At 39.9% G+C, this 13,999-nt stretch overlaps 1 long non-coding RNA gene and 1 other non-coding gene across 3 annotated transcripts in view; one reads left to right on the top strand and one right to left on the bottom strand.

The window, feature by feature from the left end:
- The window catches only part of LOC140512787 (uncharacterized), a 52,796-nt gene extending 40,150 nt beyond the window's left edge, over positions 1 to 12,646 (top strand). The window contains exons 1-2 of one of the 2 annotated variants that reach the window (XR_011969918.1): positions 3,215 to 4,050; positions 10,732 to 12,646. This is a non-coding gene — a long non-coding RNA (uncharacterized lncRNA). Of the gene's footprint in view, positions 1 to 3,214; positions 4,051 to 10,731 lie in introns of those variants that run through there. The other variant, XR_011969916.1, reaches the window with a different exon arrangement.
- On the bottom strand, positions 2,185 to 2,291 carry LOC140521743 (U6 spliceosomal RNA). The gene has a single exon (XR_011973045.1). It is a non-coding gene; the product is annotated as a U6 spliceosomal RNA (small nuclear RNA).
- Positions 12,647 to 13,999: the final 1,353 nt, after the last annotated feature.

Raw genomic sequence — 13,999 nt, 5'->3', positions numbered from 1 at the left:
AAAAATCTCTGAGTCAAAGGTTATGGAAATTGTATTGACTTTCTCTGAATAATTACAAATGGCTTTCCAGAATGGCCAGACCAATTTGTAGCCCTACTAGCAATATAGTATTACCACACCACGGGAAACAATGAATATGAAGAATAAAGAGAAGTATGGGGAAGACTTACATGAACAGATGCAGAACGAGGAAAGCAATATACACAGTGATTACAACAGTATAAAAAGGAAATAATGACAACAAAATAATACAAATGGAATCTGTAAAATGATAATAATCAAGCTTGACCCTTCCAAAGAGAGAAAGTATGTCTCCCTCCTTCTTTCCAAGGCTGGGGGAGATTATCACAGTGGAGGCTGTAAATACTGTCAGACTCAATCGATCAATCAGTCAATTAACAAATCCTTAATAAGTACCTCCTATGTTCCAGTTACTGTGCTAGGCAAAGGAGATATAAAGTCAAAGAATGAAATATTCCTTACTCTCAAGGAGCTAATATTCTATCAAGGGAGACAACATGAACATACATAAACACAGGGATAGGAATAAGGACTAGACCCATGATTTCACTGTTAGAAGGAAATCTGAAGTGAGTAAACTCTCTTTACCAATGCAGGTTGGTACCTTTTCTGCAACTTATAGTCTTATAAGCCTGTAATATTGACTTTCCTGGGGTCCTAGAGGCAGTATATGCTAGAGTCAGGGTTTGAACCTAGGTCTTCCTGGCCTCAGGCCAGATCTATCTATTGTGCCACATTGCCTTCCCCTCTACTTCCTTCTCTCCCTTTGACTCCACTCCACCCCTTCTGTCTCTGTCTCTCACACCATATACAGAATGACAATGATATGACCTCCCTGTTGCTTCTCCCACATCATACTCCACTTCCCAACTCTGGGTGTGCTTCATGCCTGGAACTCTCTCCCTCTTCATCCCCACCTTCTACCTTCCCTTGGCTTCTTTTATGTTTCAGTTAAAGTCTCCCCTTTAACAAGAGTCGTTTTCCAGTCCTCCCTGATCTTAGTGTCTTTGACTTTGAGAGCAAGGTTTTTCTTTTGCCTTTCTTTGTATCCCTAGCACTTAGCACAGTGCCTAGAATATAGTAGGAGCTCAGTAAATGCTTGTTGATGAATAGAATACAAAATAAATGCAAAGTAGTTATGGAGGACATTAGTGGTGGGTGGGGAGGAATCAGGAAAAGTTTCCTGCAGAAGGTAATGCTTAAGCTGTGTCTCAAAGGAAGAAAAAGATTCCATAAGGTGAAAATAAGAAGAGATTGCATTTCAGCCATAGCAAATAGTTAATACAAAGGCAAAGACATGGGAAATGGAGTATTGAATATGTGAAACAGTGGAAAAGCCAGTTTGGTGGGATCCTACAGTGTAGGGAGGAGAAATATATACATTTCCTAAGAGACTGGAAAGATAGTTTGAGGCCAGGTTGTGAATGACTTTAAAAGACAAATATGGGCATTTTTTTCCCCTAGAGACAATACAGAGCCTTTGTAGTTTACTGAGTAGGCTAGTAATGTGGTCAGGCATGTGCCTTTGGGAAATCACTTTGGCAGCTGTATGGAGGATGGACCAGGAGAGAGACTTGAGGCACAGATACTAATGAGAAAGTTATTGCAGTATTCCAGGTTAGAGGAAACCAGAGTTCGAAGTAGCGAAGTAGCTGTGTGAGGGAAATACACAAAACTAAACACATGAAAAATTTAACAAGAATTAAATAACACTAAGTCGAAAAACAAACAAACCCCAAAACCAAAACCATAAGACATTACAATAAATGTGAATAATTGCTGAATGAGTGATTGAGATGAGTGCTATGAAAGCTCAAAAGAGGAAGAGATCCTTGTGAGTTAGACAGGTTTAGGGAAGACTTCAAGGAGGGAGTGGAACAGGTATTGAATCTTGAAGGAGGCTAGGCTTTGGATAGACAGAGGAGAGTAGTGGGATTCCAACAGAGGGAACAATGTAAACAGAGGCCTGGAGGTAGGAAAGTATACTACATATGGGGACAAGAGGGGAACCTTAGAGAGAAAATTTTTCCAAGTGCTTCAAAAATCCTAGGGAATAGAATTAGAGACTATTAGAACTGGAATGACCTTTAGAACATCATCTAATGTGGACTAACTTCCCCTTAATTTTTGTGTTAAAAATTTTTTTTACGGATGCCTTTTTTTAAAAAAATGGAATGCTTCATAAATATGTGTGTCCTCTTTGTGGAGGGGCCATGCTAATCTTCTCTGTATCATTCCAATTTTAGTATATGAGTTGCTAAAGCAAGCACTTAGATGTCTTTTTATATCACACTCACTTCTAAATATTATACTCCCCTATACTGCCAAATGAACCCTCTCTTATAACAGAGAAAAACAAGCGAAACCAACCAAGTCTGATAGTGTATGTAGCATTCTGCACCCACAGTCCCTCACCTCTCTACCAAAAGCCAAATGGTACTTCCACATCTCTTTCCTGAAGGCCAAGACTAAACACTGCAATTTCTCAGCATTTAGCTTCCTTTTAGCCTGACCCCTTCACGTTTACAAATGAGGAAAGGGAGGATCAGAGAGGAGAAGATAATTTTCCAAGGTTACCCCAGGAGTCAGATACAGAACTGATACTAGAATCCAGGACTTGGGACTCCAAGTGCAGGATCTTTGTATTCTGCAATGCTTCTCTAATTTCCTGCTGGGGACCCAGAGCATTTAAAAATGAGAGAGGCACCAGCTCACTAACGGTTTCCTTCAGGTTTCCTTCCGCACCAGAGACATTAATCAACGAAGGTTTCTTTAGCAACTTCAGCACCAAGTAGGAGAGTCATAACTTCTCCTTTTCTTTACATTTGTATTTAGGTCCATTTAGCCTTGCTACTTTTCAGCCTGATTTGGCTTTTTTTTTTTTTTTAAACCTATTAACCTATGCTTTCACATATCCAGGCCGTGATAGCTCTGCAGTATCAAACATAGGAGTCAGCACACTTGGCCAAATTGAGGCCCTGAAAAGTTTTGAGAACTATGCTGAATGTGGCCAGCTGTTGCTTTCCAGGTGAAAATGATAAAAGCAGTTCATATTTATATGGCCCCCTTGAGGCTTGAAAAGTACTTTTCTCATAAATAACCCATTTTGTAGAAAAAGAGAGACCTGGAAAGATCAGTGACTTGTACCAAAGTCAGCTAGAAAACATGAGTGTGGTGGAATACCTATTTTCTTACTCTAATAAAAGCTCTTTTTTTTCCTCTCACTATGCCATGATGCCTCAGGGCCCACTCCTGAAAAAAATCTAAATTTGTCTGGGGTGCTAAGATAGTTTGGGGGGAGAGGAAGGAGGAAGCAGGTGGCCGAAGAGAACAGCTGATATGGGGAAAGCCCTGCCCTCCTATTCTGTCTCTGAAAGTGGCCATCAGCAGATGACTCAGGAGATGGTAAACAAGCCTAAGCCTCTTTGGTTTAATTAGCTGAGTGGGCAGGAAGAAAAGAAGTGAGAGGAGCATGTTTTATTTATTGTTTTAAAAGAAGAGGCTTAGTAATCTCTTGGCGAAAGAAGTCTAGAGCCAGTACATGCATTTGATGGTGGTCAAACTGGAAATCCTCATGGATGATCCAAATATCACTCCTCTTTTTCCTAGCCCTTATCCACAGACCTCAGAAAAGAGAATACTGCTTTAGGAGAGTTGCTGAAATTTGCAAAAGGAACCTTGATTAATAGTTCAAGGCCCAAAGAGGGAAAGAAATTGTGCAATGTCAAAGGTCCCTCCTACTTTTCCCTGTAGTATAAAGGGAAACATGGTTCCAATTCCATTCTTTTCAAGCCCCAAACTCTAGCCCTGCTCAATTTGCTCTTAGCTGATGAACTTATTCCCTACTTTAACAAAGATCTAGGCTACTGAATATGAACTACCTCCATTCCTCTCCTCCAAAAATCAAAGTTTGCCTGTGCCTCTGATGAGGGCTGGAGGGGGGGGGTGGTGAGACCCCCACAAAGACTGGGATACCAGGGGCAGGTTGCCTGGAAGGAATTCATGGACTCAAGCATTGTTGAGGTCAAGGTAAAGATTTATTATGCTTTTCAGTGGGCAAAAGTTCTTAGGAAACCTTAGAGAGGTACAGGTAAAGTTTATATAGGATATTCTATAGTATCACTTGCGCCAAATGTGCTAACTAGGTGTTTTGGGGTGGGATTAGGGAGGGGTTAGGGAGTGGTCAGTTCTTAAAGGAACCTAGACTTTTGGTATCTACTGTACAGATATTTTACCCAGAGTTCACCAGAAATAGGCCAAGGTGGGGGGGGGGGGGGAGGTGTTACCTGGAGGTGTGGTTTTTGGCTTGAAATGTCACTAAGTCAACAAATGGTCAGGGCTGGCTCAGAAATACCAGATTGCTCCCATCAATGTCTTGTTAGACAAGATAAATGTAAGGGAGTACACGTATGCCTAAGTCTAGGATACATAAGATTGGTTAGTGAGTAGTGTTGTTATGACCCAGTGCACATCCTGTTCAGCCAGTACACAGCTGGTTCAGACTAATACGTTCTTTAGGTGCAGCTGGCTGCTGTATCAGGAAGGGAGATAACGGTTCCTGCTAGGGCAGGCTGTGTCTTTGGGCTGGGGAGAAACTGCCTGGGATAGTGTTTTGAGGCTAGGGAGAAATGTGATTTTTAAAGAGAAAAGAGATTATTTTCTTCTCCTTCCCTATTATTTTCAATGATGGTGAAGTCCCCCTCTACTCTAACTATTCTTGCTGTTTACTCTCTGAGATGCTTCTTTTTTGTTTCATCCTCTCTCTCTTAGGCATCTTCAATTTCTCCCACTTGATTGTTGATTACACAAATTTGTTACACAGGTTTTGTTTATTTTTCTCAATTTGGGGGTTGAAAATAGGGAGAGGAAAGCTAGGGAAAGGGTTACCCTACCCCTCCCTTCAAAAAAAAAAAGAAAAGAAAAGAAAGGTTATGAAAACATGTTTTTGAAATGTACAGAAGAAAAGGCCATAAGGAGTCACAGATAAGTAGGACAGCTGTGAAAGTAATTTATTAAAAGAAAAGCAAGCTGTACATAAAAGAAATTTGCAGTTTCCTGGACACCCTCTCTATTCTATGGTGTATACAGAAGTGCATGTTATAATTGATTTTTGTTAAGGTTGAGATAAAATAAAAACAACATATAAAGTACATGAAGGAGAATAATTTGTAATACACCTAGAAAGGTAAGCTGGTGCCATCCTGTAAAGGGCCTAAGCTTTTTGAGCTGTAGGGTAACACAGTTAAACAACAGCACTTAAGACTTTTCTCAAGTCTTATCCTCTTCAGCCTCTTTCAAGCATTTGACAGTGACTTCATTACTAAACACCCCCTCAGCTCCTGTGACATGGCACTATGCTACCTCCTCCCACCTGTCTCCACTCCTTCCCTAGCTCTGATGATTCCTTTTTCTTTTTTTGCTCTCTACATATGGGCATTCACCGAGGTTCTATCCTTGGTCCTCTTCTTTTCTTACTTTGTATGAAGCATAACTACATGGGTGATAGAAAAACCACCAATATATGGTGCTTCCATCTGCTACTGTGAGCCACTTGGAGTCTTTCAGATTGTTCATTAAATATATTCTTTATTTCCAATTTTAATATTCATACTGTAATATCCTATTATTGATTCTTTCCCTTTGCCATGCTGCATAGGATTGTGGTATGTTCTCATGAAATAGTTCTGTACTTTGACTGAAGATTCCTTAGGTGAGGATACACCCTTCTAATGGTGCTGACACTCACCCATTCACATCTTATCTAACAAAATTCTTATCCGACTCGTGGTAAATCCTCTGCAGAGGGGTCAGTTCAACATGCTCAAAGCCACTCTCTGGTTCTTTTAATGCAGTTCTATATAGGAGTAAAGAATTCAAAAGAAACTCTAAACTCTCTATAACTTGAGGATTGGTCAATGTGGCTGACACACTTGGTGGCAGGAAAGATGATGCAGGTTCAATTTTGAAATAATCATTGATCTCAGGCTCTAGCCTTGGGAAGAGACTGGGCCTGGTACATCAGTCTCCAACTAACAAATATTTCTTAAGTGCCTACTGAATGCCAAGAATTGTAGTGGGAGTTGGGAATAAAATAGAATTCTCTACAAAGAACAAAATCCCTACTCACAAAGAGATTAGATTCTAATGTTGACTCCTATGCAACAAACAAAAGTTGGCTCAAAACAACAGCTGACCACACCCTCTTCCATTCAGTAACCTTAACTTGAATTACCCTGTGATCTGAATTCATCAAGACTTATTTTCTGTTTCCTTTTTTTTTTTAAAGCAAATTCCACATCCTATAAGACTTACACATGAAACTAACTTAAAACTTTTCTCTTTTCAAAAGGGATATAGTTAAGTCTAGGGGATATACTGTGTCCATCATGTTTCTACGCCAACTTCTCATTCCTATGCATAATAATAATAGCTAGCATTTATGTAGTGTTTTAAGGTTTATGAAGTACTTTACAAATATTATCTCATTTAGTCTTCATAACAACCCTAGGAGGGTGGGTGCTATTATCATTCCCATCTTATAGATGAGAAAACTGAGGCTCAGAGAGGTTAAGTTACTTACCCAGGGTCACACAGCTAATAAGAATCTGAGACAGCTTTCAAACTCAAGTCCTTCTCCCTCCAAATCCAGAACTCGATCTACTGTAGCACTTTTCTGCCATTAAAACAGTACTGGCAGATTGTACTGGAGACTCCTCAACTATGACCATTCCAGAGTTGCAACAAGATTTTCCGTCCAAGTTTTCTTTACATCTACCCAAAGTCCTTCCCTTCAGAGGGTCCTTCGTGAAGACGTATGATCCATGCTTTCTACATGTACCACCTTTTTTTCTCTGGAAGCAGCCAGGTCCTCATTGTTCCTGCTCTCTTTCTTCCAATATGACTGTTCTTTCCTTTAGCTATACCCTGTCTGGGACCATTAAAAAAAACCAACACACTTTTCAGTGGTTTTCTTTGCTTTGGTATTTGGGACCATTCAGAAGTTCTCCTCACTTTCAAATAATACTTGGCAGCTCTTAAGAGAGAGCAGATTTCTACACATGAACATTTGGCAATTTGATGTACACCTTTGTTTTGTCCCCCACCTTGTTTCTAAAGCTGTTCTGTGATCTGGGCCAGCTGTTTTTCTTTTGACTGAGAGAAAAACCAGGCCATGGTAGCCTCAGGAGAGGCATCTCTTTCTCCTCTGTTTGACTTCCCCTGTAGGTCTGATTCTTTGGCTGGAAGAATGGGTCTTGCAGTCTAGGTTCCCAGTGAGCTGGAAGGAAAGTTCGTCAAAAATGTCTGAGCAACAGGTCACAGGAGGCAAACAGTTTTACAGGCAGATTAGCAGCCTGTGGGAGTTACCCAGGAAGTATCTCCTCTTAGCTTGATGTGTTTCACAGCTGACTCTTTGAATTTTAAAGCATATTAAACAGAAGGTGAGGCTGATGAATTGTTCTTTAACATGCTTTCTATTTGCTGGGGTATCCTCTTTCTTGTTGGGAATGGAGATCCAACAGATGGAAAGGGACAGGGAATTCTAAGATCTACCAACTCAAAAAGGGATTTTTCTAGACTACAACACTGAAGCAACAGGTAGCATTTCATGGAATTTTAGAGCTGAAAGGGTCCAGATAGAGCATGTACTCCAACTCTCTTAAATTTATAGCTAAGGCCTAAACTGAGGCCTAAAGAAGGTGGTTTGTCTAAATTAAAGCGGGGTAGGCACAGAGTTATTAGAACCCAGGTCTGCTGACTCTTAATTCAGTGAAATTTCCACTCAGCCATGTTACCTTGAAGGGCGTTCTGGCATAGGCAGGGATAATCCATTTCTTCTTTGGAGGATCTTATTAAATTTCACAGAGCCATCTCTCTTACTTTGTTTCTTTTTTTCTTTTAACGTTTATCTTTTTTTTGTAAACAGTATTTTATTTTTTCCAATGACATGCAAAGATTGTTTTCAAGGTTCATTTTTTTATAAGATTTCTGAATTCCAAAATTTTTCTCCCTCCTTCCCATCCCCTACCCCTCCCCCAAGATGGCAAGGAGTCTAACAGAGGTTATATACTTTGGTTTTTTCTCAATAAATTGAGGAATTATGGGGGAAGGGGGAGGGGGGAGGTAAGTGAGGGGGGAAGTAGGGGAGTGAAAGAGTGAAATTATTCTTATTCTTTTGTTTTCTCCAACCCTTATTCCTGAGCAAAGGGAAATCTCACCACAGACTTCCCTGATTAAATGCATTCAATCTGTCAATGATACTTCAAAAAATAACAGAATTAGAAGAGATCTCAAAAGCCATGAAGTCTGATCCATACTTTTATAGGAATTCCATCAATAATTGTCCTGTAACAGTCATTCAGCTTTACTTAAAGATTTCTAATAAGAATGAACACACTAACTTCTGAGACAACCCATCTCATGTTTTGTATAGCTCTTTTTGATAAGCATTTTGCTTTTGGTTTGGTTTTTTTGGGTTTCTTTGGGTTTTTTTTTTTGATCTTCCATCAAGCCTAACTCTACCTCCCTGCAAATTCTATCTACTGTTCCTAGTTATGTTGCTGGGGCCAAGCAGAACAAATTCATTGTTCTTTTTCTATCTTACAGTACTTCAACTACTTATTGAGCAGAGTTCTTAAGAGGTCAAGGATATGCATTTGATATCTATATAGGTCTAAAATTAGTTTTCCTCTGTTTCCAGTTAAAGATTACACCTATAACCTAGGCCAGGCATCTCAAAAATACAAAGTCACTGGCCAGAGGGAGTACAGGTCAAGAAAGCACTTCTAGATCAAATCCAATTCCATCCCTGGAAAGAAAGTACAAAGCCCAGGCTTCACTGATGTAGGTCAGTAGTATTGACTGCACACAGGAAGTAGTGATACAAACATATTTGGCATAATATTGCCCTGACCAATACCCCGGGTAAAAACATTAGAACCACATTACAAAACCTTGATGGAATGTTTGGCTGGTCACACACTTGTAGCATTGATCCTATGGAACCAAGTGCTTTCTGTAAGGATGTTTTGTCTAATACTCTGTTTCTGCAGAATGAATTAATGATGTTAATTGGGCATATGCTTACGTATGTATTAGCAAAAAAAAAGCAATTTAATAGCATACTTTCTTGCCAGAAACTTCATTAGCAGAAATATATATGATACAGGATCCATAGGGATGGACGAATTGTAGGATGACAGTGGTAGTGGTAGAAGAAGTTAGGTTACTATACAAAAATAGCATTAAAAATTATGTCAAATGTTTGGGAAATATAAAACATACATTTGGAAATCTTGTAGCTGGTAGAGAAGAGAAGAAGCTGGAAGGTGAGGGTGGTGATCTGTACTCAGGCAGGAAAGTGACAAGGAGATATGAGGGAGGGGTCCTGGCAGGTGGATTCCTGTTAGGGAAGGATAGGCTCCAGGTCCTGGACATACACTTTTCTGCCCCAAGCTAATCCTGGAATGGGCCTTCACTAGCTATAACTATTGCCAGGTTCTTTTCCCCATGTTCCGCAGGGGCCTGTATTGGAGAGAGAGAGGCCTTGGATTATCCTCCTGGAGTTACATGAATAAAAGTTTAAATGACCCATTCTAGACTTCCTGTTCCAAAAGTGACTGGGTTTATAGAGTAGAAGGACATGGGGTACTAGAAGAACAGGACCGCCAAAGAGGAAGTCCAAGCATAGAAAAAGGGGAAGGCAGTTGAGGGTATTAATGACAAACTTTGCCAATTTCATAAGTTTGCCAACAGTTTTTCCTTCTTACCTTCAACTGTTTTCAGACATACTTAAGTTGTGTAAAGAAATATTTTTGCCTTTGCACATATATAACTTAGAAAGAATACTGCTGAATTACAAAGCAATCTTGTTTCCCATGATTTGTGATTTTCAAAACATCTAATTTTATTACACAGAAGCTTCATTTCCAAAGAATTTCTTAAAAGCTGCATCACTGTACAACACATCACTTATTGAGCACCTGTGGGGGTGGTGAGACATCACAGCAGGAACTGAAACAAGCATTTCCTGTGACTTAGATACCAATGCTTTACATTCCTGACTGGACTGAGATGATTGATCTTCCGTCACCACAGTCTGTAACACCCAAAAGCTGAACCACTCTCTGACTCTCAGGGTAAAGAGTCTCAGGGGATAGGTTAAAGTTTACCATAAACCGCTGTTTATTTGGGTTTCAGCCCTTCCGTTGAGATTGTCACTGAGAACGAATACCTAAGTCACTAAGGTTGACCAATGGAAGGTTTACTTTAACACAGGAGCAGAGCTTTTTAGAAACTTAAAAAATCATAGAACTGGAAAGGAACTTAGAGATAGTTTACTTTAACCCTCAATTTTATTGCTGATGAAGAAACTAAAGCCTAAAGAGAGATAAACTGACTTGACTAATATCACACAACAAACTGGTCATGGAGCCTTATATCAGAACCGAGTCTCCTGATTCCAGGGGAAGTGTTATTTGTACTGTATTATTATTATTTAGTTTAGCCCTACATGGAAGAGGCAAAGAAAGGCCTCTACCCAAAACATTTATTGTCCTGCAAAGTTTTCCCCCAAACTCCTCACACTCATATCACTAGGAGTCAAGGAATGGCCCATCAATATAATGGACTGCATTTTCAAAATCTGAAAAAAAAAATACCTACTGAAAATCCATTTTCGTTCAGATTCTGCCTTCTTTATTTCTTTTTTAGGTCTCAAGGGTACGGAGGTGAAAGGAACCCAAAGGTGGCTATGCTGATTGACAAAGCAGATTGACTTTGTACATCATCCAAATGCCAAGTTCCTTTCCTGGAGGAAGTGACAGATGTCCTATTTGTTCACATAGAATGCTATCGAGCTGATATGACACCCAATGGAATGGATACTGTGAGAAGAGAAGTTTCCTACCAATGTTGGTGCCAGATTGAGTCACAGCAGACACGTCTCCTATGTCCAACTCATCATTCCATTGTGCTAGGATGCCTTCACCCTTTGCACAGGACATTTCCTCCCAGCTCCTTAGAAACCACGTTTCTGGGAGAAAACCAAACAAAAACACATACAAAAGAAATCCACAACAGTACAATTGGCTGTATGTGTGTTGAACTGGCAACACCATAGCCAGAACAGGAGCTTGTTGAGTCTTAGGACAGGCTCCTCCTAGTCTTGTGCACGATTTTTTCCCAGTTGGTGATATTCTTAATTGCAAATGACACTAGACAGGGAGGCAGGTTCAACTAGGAAAGTACTCTCCAATTAGAGCCCAGAAAATGTTCCTGGAGGCATCTCTCCATCCTGAGTTTTCCATTTTTACTTAGTGCATCCTAATCACATGGTAGGCAGAGAGTAAAAAGAAATCAAGAAAGCTACAGCACGGATGTGCAAGGCATTGTGTTTAGCAGTGGGCAAGCAAAGATGAAAGAGGACACAGTGCCTGCCCTCAAAGATCACAGGATCATAGACTTAAGGGACCTTAGAGGTCATCAATGTAGAACAAGTTTACAGTGTACTAAGGGGGAACCATACCACATGTACACAAATAAATAAAATACCAACATAATGAGACAGGGGCCAAGGAGAGATCAAGGTAAAGTGACATAGGAATTTGAGGAGGGGGACAATGCTTTTAGCATTGAGGATCAGAGAGAGATCTGACAAAAAGGAAGCAGGAGGAAGAAGAAAAGGAAAAGCTTCCTAGGGAAGGTGGTATCTGGGCAAAGCCTCGAGGGAAGAGAATTTCAATGGGTGGAGATGTGGTGAAAATGCATTCCAGGCATGATGAATGGTCCATGCCAGTGGTGGGGAATCTACGGCCAGTTCCCCACCCCTGATCTATGAAAATACACTATTCTAGGAGAATGTAAGATGAGACTGGAACATAGAATGAATGGAGGTGAGTAGCATTGTACAAGTCTAGAAAGGTAGTTTGGAGACAGACATTCCATAGAGATGTGATTTTGTATTTTATCCCATAGGCAACAAGGAATTACTGATGATTGTTTTACCTGCTGAATAAACAACAATCTAGAGAGGGAAGAAACTGGAAGCAGGCAGACTAGTCAAGAAGTTATTATGTTTGGGAAAAGTAAAATATTACATTAAAAAAAGAGGTTATTACAATCTGCAGGACAGCAATGACATGGCATTTAAACTTGACTACTGCTTGAGAACAGTCTGCACAAGACTAATAATTACAACAGCTGACATTTATATTGGCTTTAGAATTTACATAGTTCATAATACACATTATTTAATTTTGTGCTCATAATACTGTAAGGTAGATACTATTACTATCCCCATTTTAGAGATGAGGAAACTGAGACTGAGAGAATTAAGTGACATGTTCACAGTCACACAATTAGTATGTGCTTGAGGTAGGATCCAAACCCAAGTTTTAACACCATGTCAATCTATCTATCCATTATTCAACACTGCCACTAAACTATGATTATGAATGGATACAAACATGCAGATAACTTTTGTGGCTTTTTTTCACACTCAAATAAGAAGCCATTTTGGAAATGCCATCTGTCAGGGGCTCACTGATCTTCACTAGGGATGAGAAAATCCATATCCCAACTTGGTATTCTGACGAGTAGGTGCCTTGAATAAATTACAAATGTCTCACTCCTTTGGTCGTTCCCTCCCTGAAAGAAATTTGCAACGTATAAAGCTAGAGGGACACTCTTAAACCTCATTAAGAGGAGAAAAATTGGGACTTGGAGGAGGCTGGTAAAAAAGACCAAGAAGGGTAGTGGAGTTAAATCAGTACTGTATTAGCCAGATTCTGGCCTGTGCTGATTTTGTCTTTACATTGAATTTCAGATGCTTTGGACTAGGAGGAGTGAGAAAGGGAGGCTGCAATCTCGTAAATGTGAAGCGCTCACTACCTTTTCAATCAGCCACTCAGAAGAGATTGTTCTTTGAGTGTTGCCATATAAGGTTTATTGCAATTTTTCTAGATCAGACTCCCTTAAGAGAAACAGAAAACACAATGTGATTAAGTACCTCAGGAGTCTAGCTTGGCACCCCCTCCCAATTCCCTCTTCTTTGGCATACCTCCAGATAATGAAATTCTTTTGCTCAGGGAGAACCTGTTATTCATTTCACAGTCTTTTTTCTTCCTTTCCACTTAGTTTTTGGTATCGTGGCAAGTTTTTTTTTTCAACCTTACCCCCACTGGTTATGACTGAGGCTACTTATGGTTATTTCCAGGTAAACAGAGAGTCCCAATTAATTATACACTTTTTCCCTTGGTTTTGAATTTGGAAGGAGGGGAGTAAGTGTTTGAAATTGAAGCAACTTGTTTTTCTGTTTCAAAAAACAAGTGGGCAAGGGTTAGTGGGAAGGGAGGAGGGATATCAATTTGAAGTAATCACTCAATAGGATTCAGCATTTGTCTTCCCAGGACACCTCCCCTACTCCTGTACCTTGCTCCCCTTAGCAACTGTGGGTGGAGAACCAGACTGTGGAGAACCACAGAAAGAGAGAAGGAGTAGCAAAGGAGAATGTGAGCTCCTTGCTGTTCCTTAAGCCCTGAAAGGAGATGCCTGCTCAGTTTTCCTTCTTCCTCTCAACAATTTGAAAAGCATCAGGATGAGGAATTAACAAGGACTGAATACCACACACCATGATGTGATATCAAATACTTGACCTACTTGTACCAATCAGCATTACAGAGGTCTGAGAAATGAATCATAATAGGTCTTTTAAACAGCTGAATATAGCTACTTGGTGGCTGACAAATAATTCTAGATATATTTAACTATACCATTATTATTATTATTATAAACCAAATTATTATAATAAACCATTATTATAATAAACCATGGTTTGGCTTTTAGCACCAATCCTTCAGACTGTAGCAATGTATAAGGGCTAGTAAGTAGCTTGCCTTTCAGCATCGTGACAGGGGACTGCATCTTTCCTGACTCAGTCAACCAATGACTCTGCCTTTGATCACAGTACCAAGGCTACAGC

The sequence above is a fragment of the Notamacropus eugenii genome, chromosome 1 (assembly GCF_028372415.1).
Source record: "Notamacropus eugenii isolate mMacEug1 chromosome 1, mMacEug1.pri_v2, whole genome shotgun sequence".
NCBI classification, from domain to species: Eukaryota; Metazoa; Chordata; class Mammalia; order Diprotodontia; family Macropodidae; genus Notamacropus; species Notamacropus eugenii.
The sequence above is the reverse complement of the archived record's forward strand: the minus strand, read 5'-3'. Positions and strand labels throughout refer to the sequence as shown.